This window comes from Salvelinus alpinus, chromosome 1 (assembly GCF_045679555.1).
Source record: "Salvelinus alpinus chromosome 1, SLU_Salpinus.1, whole genome shotgun sequence".
NCBI classification, from domain to species: Eukaryota; Metazoa; Chordata; class Actinopteri; order Salmoniformes; family Salmonidae; genus Salvelinus; species Salvelinus alpinus.
This window is the reverse complement of record NC_092086.1, coordinates 1121450-1134075: the sequence shown is the minus strand read 5'-3', so window position 1 is coordinate 1134075 and position 12626 is coordinate 1121450. Positions and strand designations below refer to the sequence as shown.

General features: G+C 48.5%; 1 long non-coding RNA gene across 1 annotated transcript; it reads right to left on the bottom strand.

Annotated features, from left to right (window-relative positions):
* Nucleotides 1-4724: 4724 nt before the first annotated feature.
* Nucleotides 4725-10339, bottom strand: LOC139568533 (uncharacterized). Its single transcript, XR_011673627.1, has 2 exons — nt 9865-10339; nt 4725-6147 (listed from the first exon to the last, which is right to left on the bottom strand). It is a non-coding gene; the product is annotated as an uncharacterized lncRNA (long non-coding RNA).
* Between the last annotated feature and the right edge of the window lie 2287 nt (nt 10340-12626).

Genomic DNA, 12626 nt, shown 5'->3' with positions numbered 1-12626 from the left:
GTTTTCTAATGGAAGCCTCTCCAACATACTCCAGGTAGAATTAGGAATTCCCCAGGGCAGCTGTCTAGGCCCTTTACTGGTAGAATTAGGAATTCCCCAGGGCAGCTGTCTAGGCCCCTTACTTTTTTCAATCTTTACTAATGACATGTCAGTGACTTTGAGTAAAGCCAGTGTGTCTATATATGCGGATGACTCAACACTATACAGGTCAGCTACTACAGCGACTGAAATGACTGTAACATTTAAAGAGCTGCAGTCGGTTTCAGAATGGGTAGCAAGAAATAAATTAGTCCTAAATATTTCAAAAACTTAAAGCATTGTATTTGGGACAAGTCAATTACTAAACCCTAAACCTTAACTAAACTAACTCTTGTAATGAATAATGTGGAAATAGAGCAAGTTGAGGTGACTAAACTGCTTGGAGTTACCCTGGATTGTAAACTGTCCTGGTCAAAACATGTTGATGCAACAGTGGCTAAAACGAGGAGAAGTCTGTCCATAATAAAGCGCTGCTCTACCTTCTAAACAGATGTCCTTCCATAAATATAACAAACTTGGTGCCTATTGATCGGTTCTGGAGAAGAAGACATTTAAAGTGGTGAACATAATTTAAAATATGCATATTGGATGATGATCTGTTTAATTTTGAGTTGTGATATTTGGCAAGCGTTGTAAGGAGTAGCTCCACAGAAGTAGCTCCTCCTAGGGCGATGTGTCCAATTTGTCCCGATGGGGGCACAGTGGGCCCACAGCTTGAACCCCGGCATTTTATTTGAATTCTTTACACTGTTTGGACTTAGGTGACCTGAAAGTAAGCTCAGGTGGCCCACCGAAGGATTACAACGGCAGACAAATCCCTGGGAAATATTAATCATGAATACATAGAAAACGTTGTTGTTCCATGTACAATAGATTGAAGAGTGTTCTTTAGAAAAGTGGTGGTGCATTGCATGATGGATGGTTGTCATGGATAATGATGGATGGTAGTCATGGATAATGATGGATGGTAGTCATGGATAATGATGAATGGTAGTCATGGATAATGATGAATGGTAGTCATGGATAATGATGGATGGTAGTCATGGATAATGATGGATGGTAGTCATGGATAATGATGGATGGTAGTCATGGATAATGATGGATGGTTGTCATGGATAATGATGGATGGTAGTATTGGATAATGATGGATGGTAGTATTGGATAATGATGGATGGTAGTATTGGATAATGATGAATGGTAGTCATGGATAATGATGGATGGTAGTCATGGATAATGATGGATGGTAGTCATGGATAATGATGGATGGTAGTCATGGATAATGATGGATGGTAGTCATGGATAATGATGGATGGTAGTCATGGATAATGATGGATGGTTGTCATGGATAATGATGGATGGTAGTCATGGATAATGATGGATGGTAGTCATGGATAATGATGGATGGTAGTATTGGATAATGATGAATGGTAGTCATGGATAATGATGAATGGTAGTCATGGATAATGATGGATGGTAGTCATGGATAATGATGGATGGTAGTCATGGATAATGATGGATGGTAGTCATGGATAATGATGGATGGTAGTCATGAATAATGATGGATGGTAGTCATGGATAATGATGGATGGTAGTCATGGATAATGATGGATGGTAGTCATGGATAATGATGGATGGTAGTCATGGATAATGATGGATGGTTGTCATGGATAATGATGGATGGTAGTCATGGATAATGATGGATGGTAGTTATGGATAATGATGGATGGTAGTCATGGATAATGATGGATGGTTGTCATGGATAATGATGGATGGTAGTCATGGATAATGATGGATGGTAGTCATGGATAATGATGATGGTAGTCATGGATAATGATGGATGGTAGTCATGGATAATGATGGATGGTAGTCATGGATAATGATGGATGGTAGTCATGAATAATGATGGATGGTAGTCATGGATAATGATGGATGTTAGTCATGGATAATGATGGATGTTAGTCATCCTAGCGAATCATTTAAATTCAAATGTAGTCCAGTCCGGACCAGCTAAATGTTCACATTAGCAAAATAAGAATTATACAACCCAAACACAACACTCAGTGTTGTTTCTCCAAATGTATGTCTATTGGTCTCACGTTAATCAGGACAGCCCTGATCAACAGTCACAAAGGGCTTAACAGACACCCAGCCTGAAACCCCAAAGAACAAGCAATGCAGAGGCAGAAGCACAGCTACTACCTGGATAAACCTGATCAGCAGGGGTCTGGGACAAGGAAGGAACCCCGGTGAAATCAGGCCAGGGGTTCACAGCTACAGTCGGATCGGCTGCACCACCAGGGGTTCACAGCTACAGTCGGATCAGCTGCACCACCAGGGGCTCACAGCTACAGTCGGATCGGCTGCACCACCGGGGGCTCACAGCTACAGTCGGATCGGCTGCACCACCGGGGGTTCACAGCTACAGTCGGATCGGCTGCACCACCAGGGGCTCACAGCTACAGTCGGATCGGCTGCACCACCGGGGGCTCACAGCTACAGTCGGATCGGCTGCACCACCGGGGGCTCACAGCTACAGTCGGATCGGCTGCACCACCGGGGGTTCACAGCTACAGTCGGATCGGCTGCACCACCAGGGGCTCACAGCTACAGTCGGATCGGCTGCACCACCGGGGGTTCACAGCTACAGTCGGATCGGCTGCACCACCGGGGGTTCACGGCTACAGTCGGATCGGCTGCACCACCGGGGGTTCACAGCTACAGTCGGATCGGCTGCACCACCGGGGGTTCACGGCTACAGTCGGATCGGCTGCACCACCGGGGGCTCACGGCTACAGTCGGATCGGCTGCACCACCAGGGGCTCAGGTATTATAGCTAGCTAGTTGATGTCGTAGGGACAGCGAAAGCTTGAGGCTGTACGGGAGACGAGCATCACTCACTGTAGTTAAACGACCACAGACTCTGGCATAAAGAGTAAAAAACAAGACTTTATTCCACAGGTTTCCAGTATGTACAGGTATCCACAGATCTTCAGGTAACTAACTAAAGGTAAGTATCTTCAGGTAAGTAACTAAACTAAAGGTAAGTATCTTCAGGTAAGTAACTAAACTAAAGGTAAGTATCTTCAGGTAAGTAACTAAACTAAAGGTAAGTATCTTCAGGTAAGTAACTAAACTAAAGGTAAGTATCTTCAGGTAAGTAACTAAACTAAAGGTAAGTATCTTCAGGTAAGTAACTAAACTAAAGGTAAGTGTCTTCAGGTAAGTAACTAAACTAAAGGTAAGTATCTTCAGGTAAGTAACTGAACTAAAGGTAAGTATATTCAGGTAAGTAACTGAAGGTAAGTATCTTCAGGTAAGTAACTAAAGGTAAGTATCTTCAGGTAAGTAACTAAACTAAAGGTAAGTATCTTCAGGTAAGTAACTAAACTAAAGGTAAGTATCTTCAGGTAAGTAACTAAACTAAAGGTAAGTATCTTCAGGTAAGTAACTGAAGGTAAGTATCTTTAGGTAAGTAACTAAAGGTAAGTATCTTCAGGTAAGTAACTAAACTAAAGGTAAGTGTCTTCAGGTAAGTAACTGAAGGTAAGTATCTTTAGGTAAGTAACTAAAGGTAAGTATCTTCAGGTAAGTAACTAAACTAAAGGTAAGTATCTTCAGGTAAGTAACTAAACTAAAGGTAAGTATCTTCAGGTAAGTAACTAAACTAAAGGTAAGTATCTTCAGGTAAGTAACTAAACTAAAGGTAAGTGTCTTCAGGTAAGTAACTAAACTAAAGGTAAGTATCTTCAGGTAAGTAACTAAACTAAAAGGTAAGTATCTTCAGGTAAGTAACTAAACTAAAGGTAAGTATCTTCAGGTAAGTAACTAAACTAAAGGTAAATATCTTCAGGTAAGTAACTAAACTAAAGGTAAGTATCTTCAGGTAAGTAACTAAACTAAAGGTAAGTATCTTCAGGTAAGTAACTGAAGGTAAGTATATTCAGGGACAGGGATAACAAAAATGAGGACAGGGTCAGAAAACCGTATGGCTCCACTGCTCATCTACAAGTGACCCCAAAAAAAACTAGATACAGGCTAGCCAGAAGGCTCTAATGCTTGCTAACTAGCTAGCTAACCAGCCATGCAATTTCAATAGAAAAGAGGCTAGCTAACTAGCTAGCATCAGCTTTGTAGCGGTTATGCCATGTGGAAACACTCGTTTTAATTCTTCCCGTCATCTTCTTCACCAACGCCTTTATGTATATTTCATATTCTCGGAATATTATTTTGCTAGTAATTTTAACAAATATTATTCATATTTAGGACAGTGTGAAGCGTTCTTCCAGACCGGAACCTTGTGAAACGTGAAAGGACATCCCAGAATGACAACACTTTACCTGATTGGTCAGTAGAAAAATCCTCGGCCTATCAGAGCTGTGGTGTGTTTCTCGGCTGCTTGAAGAGCAGCTCTTACAAGCACATCATGTATGTTTAACTACTACAAAACCTTTGGCAGGTCAGCCACTTAAATTAGTAACACAACTCAGAGCGCACAGATTCCACATCTGTTAATGTAGTTCTGATTCACAGAAGATTCACCAGTTTAGTGAAGGAGTTGCATTCCTGCAAATCTTATTTACATTTATTCACATATCAAGTTACGTTTCCAAGTATTCTTCACACAACAAGTATTCTCACACAACAAGTATTCTTCACACAACAAGTATTCTCACACAACACGTTACTAACCCTTGCGAGTGTTGCATTTATTTCCAACAGAAGTTACAAAACTGATTATACAGGTGCAGCTCATATTTTACAGGTGCAAATCATACTTTACATGCTTGTACACTTAAGGCACTATTTTACCTCCATATACATATTTGGTCCCATATCTCTTGCATGCAATGACTACATCAAGCTTGTGAGTCTACAAAACTCCTTGGATACATTTGTAGTTTGTTTTGAGTCCTCTTATAGAGAAAGGACATCAACATAAAGGACAGAGAAACATGTCTGTTACATCAACATGGACTTTATTTTCTGATCAACACCGTTTCACATTTTATACAAAATCATGACTCATTAGAAAACGTCTGGTCATGTGACCCGTCCGTCTAGCCGCTCCGCCTCACCCCAGAGGATCATGGGAAGGCATGTGTCTGACGAGACCCAGTGGCCTTGATGATGTCCCTGGTTACACCATAGAGGTGGATAGAGGAATCCTCTTTGTATCTGTGCCATTCATCCCTGGTTACACCATAGAGGTGGATAGAGGAATCCTCTTTGTATCTGTGCCATTCATCCCTGGTTACACCATAGAGGTAGATAGAGGACTCCTCTTTGTATCTGTGCCATTAGAGTCTGTGACAGCACCACTGAAGTTACTTCCCATAGGAATCCTCACCCAGTTGACTACTTTAAAATGGTGGATGACGGCAATGTCCATGCTAAAACGGGTTATATACATGATGAGTCCTCTATCTCTATGGATTAAACACACACCTCAGAGCAATGACGGAATTCAATTCCTCACCCAATCAGACACTGGTCTGACTGATCTGTCAATCAATTTCATCTGCCAATGTCTGAAGGCCTCAGAGAGAGGGGGCAGGGCTTGTCCACTGAGCCTTCATCTGATTGGGTAGCCAGTGAGCGACTGGGAAGCTAACGTATGCTAATGTACATGCCCAGCACACACATTTACAGCTCAGCCCACACACACACACACACACACACTTCAGAGGTCCTTGTTAGAGCGTAGCGTTCTGCTCTTGGCACATGTACATGCAAAGCTACGGAGTCACCTGCACAGACGGACAGAGGGAGGGAGGGGACAGAGAGGGAGGGAGGGGACAGAGAGGGAGGGGAGGAGACAGAGAGGGAGGGAGGGGACAGAGAGGGAGGGAGGGGACAGAGAGGGAGAAACATGTATACATCTACAGACAGAAAGAGGGGCTGTTGAACGCTGAGAGTTTTTAATCCCACCCTCCATGTTACATGTTCCTAGCAGCACCAGAGGGGCTCTCTGATTGGTTGCTGTGGCTGTCAGTCAGTCCGTCTCCAGGATGAGTGGCGGCTGCTCCTCATTCTCATCGTCCAATCGCAGATCGCTGAGGTCATCATCTAGTCCCGCCCCTCCCACTGCACCCGCCTCCTCACAGTAACCTGAGGAGAGGACATGGGTTAGAGGTCAAGAGTCAGGGTATCCTACCAGGGATGTGGTGGGATACCCTGCTCCTACCAGGGATGTGGTGGGATACCCTGCTGCTACCAGACCACGTGGGATACCCTGCTTCTACCAGACCACATGGGATACCCTGCTTCTACCAGACCAAGTGGTGGGATACCCTGCTTCTACCAGACCAAGTGGTGGGATACCCTGCTCCTACCAGGACCAAGTGGTGGGATACCCTGCTTCTACCAGGACCAAGTGGTGGGATACCCTGCTGCTACCAGACCAAGTGGTGGGATACCCTGCTGCTACCAGACCAAGTGGTGGGATACCCTGCTGCTACCAGGACCAAGTGGTGGGATACCCTGCTCCTACCAGTGGTGGGATACCCTGCTCCTACCAGGACCAAGTGGTGGGATACCCTGCTCCTACCAGACCAAGTGGTGGGATACCCTGCTCCTACCAGACCAAGTGGTGGGATACCCTGCTTCTACCAGGACCAAGTGGTGGGATACCCTGCTCCTACCAGGACCAAGTGGTGGGATACCCTGCTCCTACCAGGACCAAGTGGTGGGATACCCTGCTGCTACCAGACCAAGTGGTGGGATACCCTGCTGCTACCAGACCAAGTGGTGGGATACCCTGCTGCTACCAGGACCAAGTGGTGGGATACCCTGCTCCTACCAGACCAAGTGGTGGGATACCCTGCTCCTACCAGGACCAAGTGGTGGGATACCCTTCTCCTACCAGGACCAAGTGGTGGGATACCCTGCTGCTACCAGGACCAAGTGGTGGGATACCCTGCTTCTACCAGACCAAGTGGTGGGATACCCTGCTTCTACCAGACCAAGTGGTGGGATACCCTGCTTCTACCAGACCAAGTGGTGGGATACCCTGCTCCTACCAGGACCAAGTGGTGGGATACCCTGCTGCTACCAGACCAAGTGGTGGGATACCCTGCTGCTACAAGACCAAGTGGTGGGATACCCTGCTTCTACCAGACCAAGTGGTGGGATACCCTGCTCCTACCAGGACCAAGTGGTGGGATACCCTGCTGCTACCAGACCAAGTGGTGGGATACCCTGCTGCTACAAGACCAAGTGGTGGGATACCCTGCTCCTACCAGGACCAAGTGGTGGGATACCCTGCTGCTACCAGGACCAAGTGGTGGGATACCCTGCTGCTACCAGGACCAAGTGGGATACCCTGCTGCTACCAGACCAAGTGGTGGGATACCCTGCTGCTACCAGACCAAGTGGTGGGATACCCTGCAGCTACCAGACCAAGTGGTGGGATACCCTGCTGCTACCAGACCAAGTGGTGGGATACCCTGCTGCTACAAGACCAAGTGGTGGGATACCCTGCTCCTACCAGGACCAAGTGGTGGGATACCCTGCTGCTACCAGACCGTGTGGTGGGATACCCTGCTGCTACCAGACCACGTGGTGGGATACCCTGCTGATACCAGACCAAGTGGTGGGATACCCTGCTCCTACCAGACCACGTGGTGGGATACCCTGCTGCTACCAGACCACGTGGTGGGATACCCTGCTGATACCAGACCAAGTGGTGGGATACCCTGCTGATACCAGGAACAAGTGGTGGGATACCCTGCTGATACCAGGACCAAGTGGTTGGATACCCTGCTGATACCAGGACCAAGTGGTGGGATACCCTGCTGCTACCAGACCAAGTGGTGGGATACCCTGCTGCTACCAGACCAAATGGTGGGATACCCTGCTGCTACCAGACCAAGTGGTGGGATACCCTGCTGCTACCAGACCAAGTGGTGGGATACCCTGCTGCTACCAGGACCAAGTGGTGGGATACCCTGCTGCTACCAGGACCAAGTGGGATACCCTGCTGCTACCAGACCAAGTGGTGGGATACCCTGCTGCTACCAGACCAAGTGGAGGGATACCCTGCTGCTACCAGACCAAGTGGTGGGATACCCTGCTGCTACCAGACCAAGTGGAGGGATACCCTGCTGCTACCAGACCAAGTGGTGGGATACCCTGCTGCTACCAGACCAAGTGGTGGGATACCCTGCTGCTACCAGGACCAAGTGGTGGGATATCCTGCTGCTACCAGGACCAAGTGGTGGGATATCCTGCTGCTACCAGACCAAGTGGTGGGATACCCTGCTGCTACCAGACCAAGTGGTGGGATACCCTGCTGCTACCAGACCAAGTGGTGGGATACCCTGCTGCTACTAGACCAAGTGGTGGGATACCCTGCTGCTACCAGACCACGTGGTGGGATACCCTGCTGCTACCAGACCAAGTGGTGGGATACCCTGCTGCTACCAGACCAAGTGGTGGGATACCCTGCTGCTACCAGACCAAGTGGTGGGATACCCTGCTGCTACCAGACCAAGTGGTGGGATACCCTGCTGCTACCAGACCAAGTGGTGGGATACCCTGCTGCTACCAGACCAAGTGGTGGGATACCCTTCTGCTACCAGACCAAGTGGTGGGATACCCTTCTGCTACCAGACCAAGTGGTGGGATACCCTGCCACTACCAGGACCAAGTGGTGGGATACCCTGCCACTACCAGGACCAAGTGGTGGGATACCCTGCCGCTACCAGGACCAAGTGGTGGGATATCCTGCCGCTGCCAGACCAAGTGGTGGGATACCCTGCTGCTACCAGACCAAGTGGTGGGATACCCTGCTGCTACCAGACCAAGTGGTGGGATACCCTGCTGCTACCAGACCAAGTGGTGGGATACCCTGCTGCTACCAGACCAAGTGGTGGGATACCCTGCTGCTACCAGACCAAGTGATGGGATACCCTGCTGCTACCAGACCAAGTGGTGGGATACCCTGCTGCTACCAGACCAAGTGGTGGGATACCCTGCTGCTACCAGTACCAAGTGGTGGGATACCCTGCTGCTACCAGACCAAGTGGTGGGATACCCTGCTGCTACCAGACCAAGTGGTGGGATACCCTTCTGCTACCAGACCAAGTGGTGGGATACCCTTCTGCTACCAGACCAAGTGGTGGGATACCCTGCCACTACCAGGACCAAGTGGTGGGATACCCTGCCACTACCAGGACCAAGTGGTGGGATACCCTGCCGCTACCAGGACCAAGTGGTGGGATATCCTGCCGCTGCCAGACCAAGTGGTGGGATACCCTGCTGCTACCAGACCAAGTGGTGGGATACCCTGCTGCTACCAGACCAAGTGGTGGGATACCCTGCTGCTACCAGTACCAAGTGGTGGGATATCCTGCTGCTACCAGACCAAGTGGTGGGATACCCTGCTGCTACCAGGACCAAGTGGTGGGATACCCTGCTGCTACCAGACCAAGTGGTGGAATACCCTGCTGCTACCAGTACCAAGTGGTTAGTGAAGGTTATATATATATATATATCACACAGTGATAGATCAAATCCCAGAGCTGACAAGGTCAAATCTGTCATTCTGCCCCTGTACAAGGCAGTTAACCCATTGTTCCCTGGTAGGCCGTCATTGTAAATGAGAATTTGTTCTGAACTGACTTGCCTCGTTAAATAAATAAAAAATAAAGAAACTGCCTTGTTCAGGGGCAGAACGACAGATGTTTACCTTGTCAGCTCGGGGATTCAATCCAGCAACCTTTCGGTTACTGACCCAACGCTCTAACCACTAGGCTACCTGCCGGCCCAGGTAGCCTAGCGGTTGTCCGGTGCCAATTTGACTAACGGCGCCCTGGGAGTGTGTACCTTTCATCCCAGCAGTGTTGTAGGTCTGTGCAGTAAGGGGTCGGTCATGTGACCCCTGTTCCAGGATCTCATTGGGCGGCTCAGCACTGCCGTCCAACCTGAGGAACACAGAATGATTTAATTTCATACACTGTATGCCATTTAACATACACTTTCATCCAAAGCTACTTTCAATGAGTACATATGTGGCATTGAGGAACGGAGCCCACGACCCCGGCATTGAGGAACGGATCCCACGACCCCGGCATTGAGGAACGGGTCCAACGACCCCGGCATTGAGGAACGGATCCAACGACCCCGGCATTGAGGAACGGCTCCCACGACCCAGGCATTGAGGAACGGATCACACGACCCGGCATTGAGGAACGGATCCCACGACCCGGCTTTGAGGAACGGAGCCCACGACCCTGGCATTGAGGAACGGAGCCCACGACCCTGGCATTGAGGAACGGAGCCCACGACCCTGGCATTGAGGAACGGAGCCCACGACCCTGGCATTGAGGAACGGAGCCCACGACCCTGGCATTGAGGAACGGAGCCCACGACCCTGGCATTGAGGAACGGAGCCCACGACCCTGGCATTGAGGAACGGAGCCCACGACCCTGGCATTGAGGAACGGAGCTCACGACCCTGGCATTGAGGAACGAAGCCCACGACCCTGGCATTGAGGAACGGAGCCCACGACCCTGGCATTGAGGAACGGCTCCCACTACCCAGGCATTGAGGAACGGATCACACGACCCGGCATTGAGGAACGGATCCCACGACCCTGGCTTTGAGGAACGGCTCCCACAACCCTGGCTTTGAGGAACGGCTCCCACGACCCTGGCATTGAGGAACGGAGCCCACGACCCTGGCATTGAGGAACGGAGCCCACGACCCTGGCATTGAGGAACGGAGCCCACGACCCTGGCATTGAGGAACGGAGCCCACGACCCTGGCATTGAGGAACGGAGCCCACGACCCTGGCATTGAGGAACGGAGCCCACGACCCTGGCATTGAGGAACGGAGCCCACGACCCTGGCATTGAGGAACGGAGCCCACGACCCTGGCATTGAGGAACGGAGCCCACGACCCTGGCATTGAGGAACGGAGCCCACGACCCTGGCATTGAGGAACGGAGCCCACGACCCTGGCATTGAGGAACGGAGCCCACGACCCTGGCATTGAGGAACGGTGCTGTTTCATCAGTGTTACCTGTGCTGTTTCATCAGTGTTACCTGTGCTGTTTCATCAGTGTTACCTGTGCTGTTTCATCAGTGTTACCTGTGCTGTTTCATCAGTGTTACCTGTGCTGTTTTATCAGTGTTTTACCTGTGTTGTTTCATCAGTGTTGTTACCTGTGCTGTTAGTGTTACCTGTGTTGTTTCATCAGTGTTACCTGTGCTGTTTCATCAGTGTTACCTGTGCTGTTTCATCAGTGTTACCTGTGCTGTTAGTGTTACCTGTGCTGTTAGTGTTACCTGTGTTGTTTCATCAGTGTTACCTGTGTTGTTACAGTGTGTTGTTACCTGTGCTGTTTCATCAGTGTTACCTGTGCTGTTTCATCAGTGTTACCTGTGCTGTTAGTGTTACCTGTGCTGTTTCATCAGTGTTACCTGTGCTGTTTCATCAGTGTTACCTGTGTTGTTTCATCAGTGTTACCTGTGTTGTTCCAGTGTTACCTGTGCTGTTTCATCAGTGTTACCTGTGCTGTTAGTGTTACCTGTGCTGTTAGTGTTACCTGTGCTGTTTCATCAGTGTTACCTGTGTTGTTTCATCAGTGTTACCTGTGCTGTTTCATCAGTGTTACCCTGTGCTGTTAGTGTTACCTGTGTTGTTTCATCAGTGTTACCTGTGCTGTTTCATCAGTGTTACCTGTGCTGTTTCATCAGTGTTACCTGTGCTGTTAGTGTTACCTGTGCTGTTAGTGTTACCTGTGCTGTTAGTGTTACCTGTGCTGTTTCATCAGTGTTACCTGTGCTGTTTCATCAGTGTTACCTGTGCTGTTTCATCAGTGTTACCTGTGCTGTTTCATCAGTGTTACCTGTGCTGTTAGTGTTACCTGTGCTGTTAGTGTTACCTGTGCTGTTAGTGTTACCTGTGCTGTTTCATCAGTGTTACCTGTGCTGTTTCATCAGTGTTACCTGTGCTGTTTCATCAGTGTTACCTGTGTTGTTTCATCAGTGTTACCTGTGCTGTTTCATCAGTGTTACCTGTGCTGTTAGTGTTACCTGTGCTGTTAGTGTTACCTGTGCTGTTTCATCAGTGTTACCTGTGCTGTTTCATCAGTGTTACCTGTGCTGTTTCATCAGTGTTACCTGTGCTGTTTCATCAGTGTTACCTGTGCTGTTAGTGTTACCTGTGCTGTTAGTGTTACCTGTGCTGTTTCATCAGTGTTACCTGTGTTGTTTCATCAGTGTTACCTGTGCTGTTTCATCAGTGTTACCTGTGCTGTTAGTGTTACCTGTGCTGTTAGTGTTACCTGTGCTGTTTCATCAGTGTTACCTGTGCTGTTTCATCAGTGTTACCTGTGCTGTTTCATCAGTGTTACCTGTGCTGTTTCATCAGTGTTACCTGTGCTGTTAGTGTTACCTGTGTTGTTTCATCAGTGTTACCTGTGCTGTTTCATCAGTGTTACCTGTGCTGTTTCATCAGTGTTACCTGTGCTGTTTCATCAGTGTTACCTGTGCTGTTTCATCAGTGTTACCTGTGCTGTTTCATCAGTGTTACCTGTGCTGTTTCATCAGTGTTACCTGTGCTGTTAGTGTTACCTGTGTT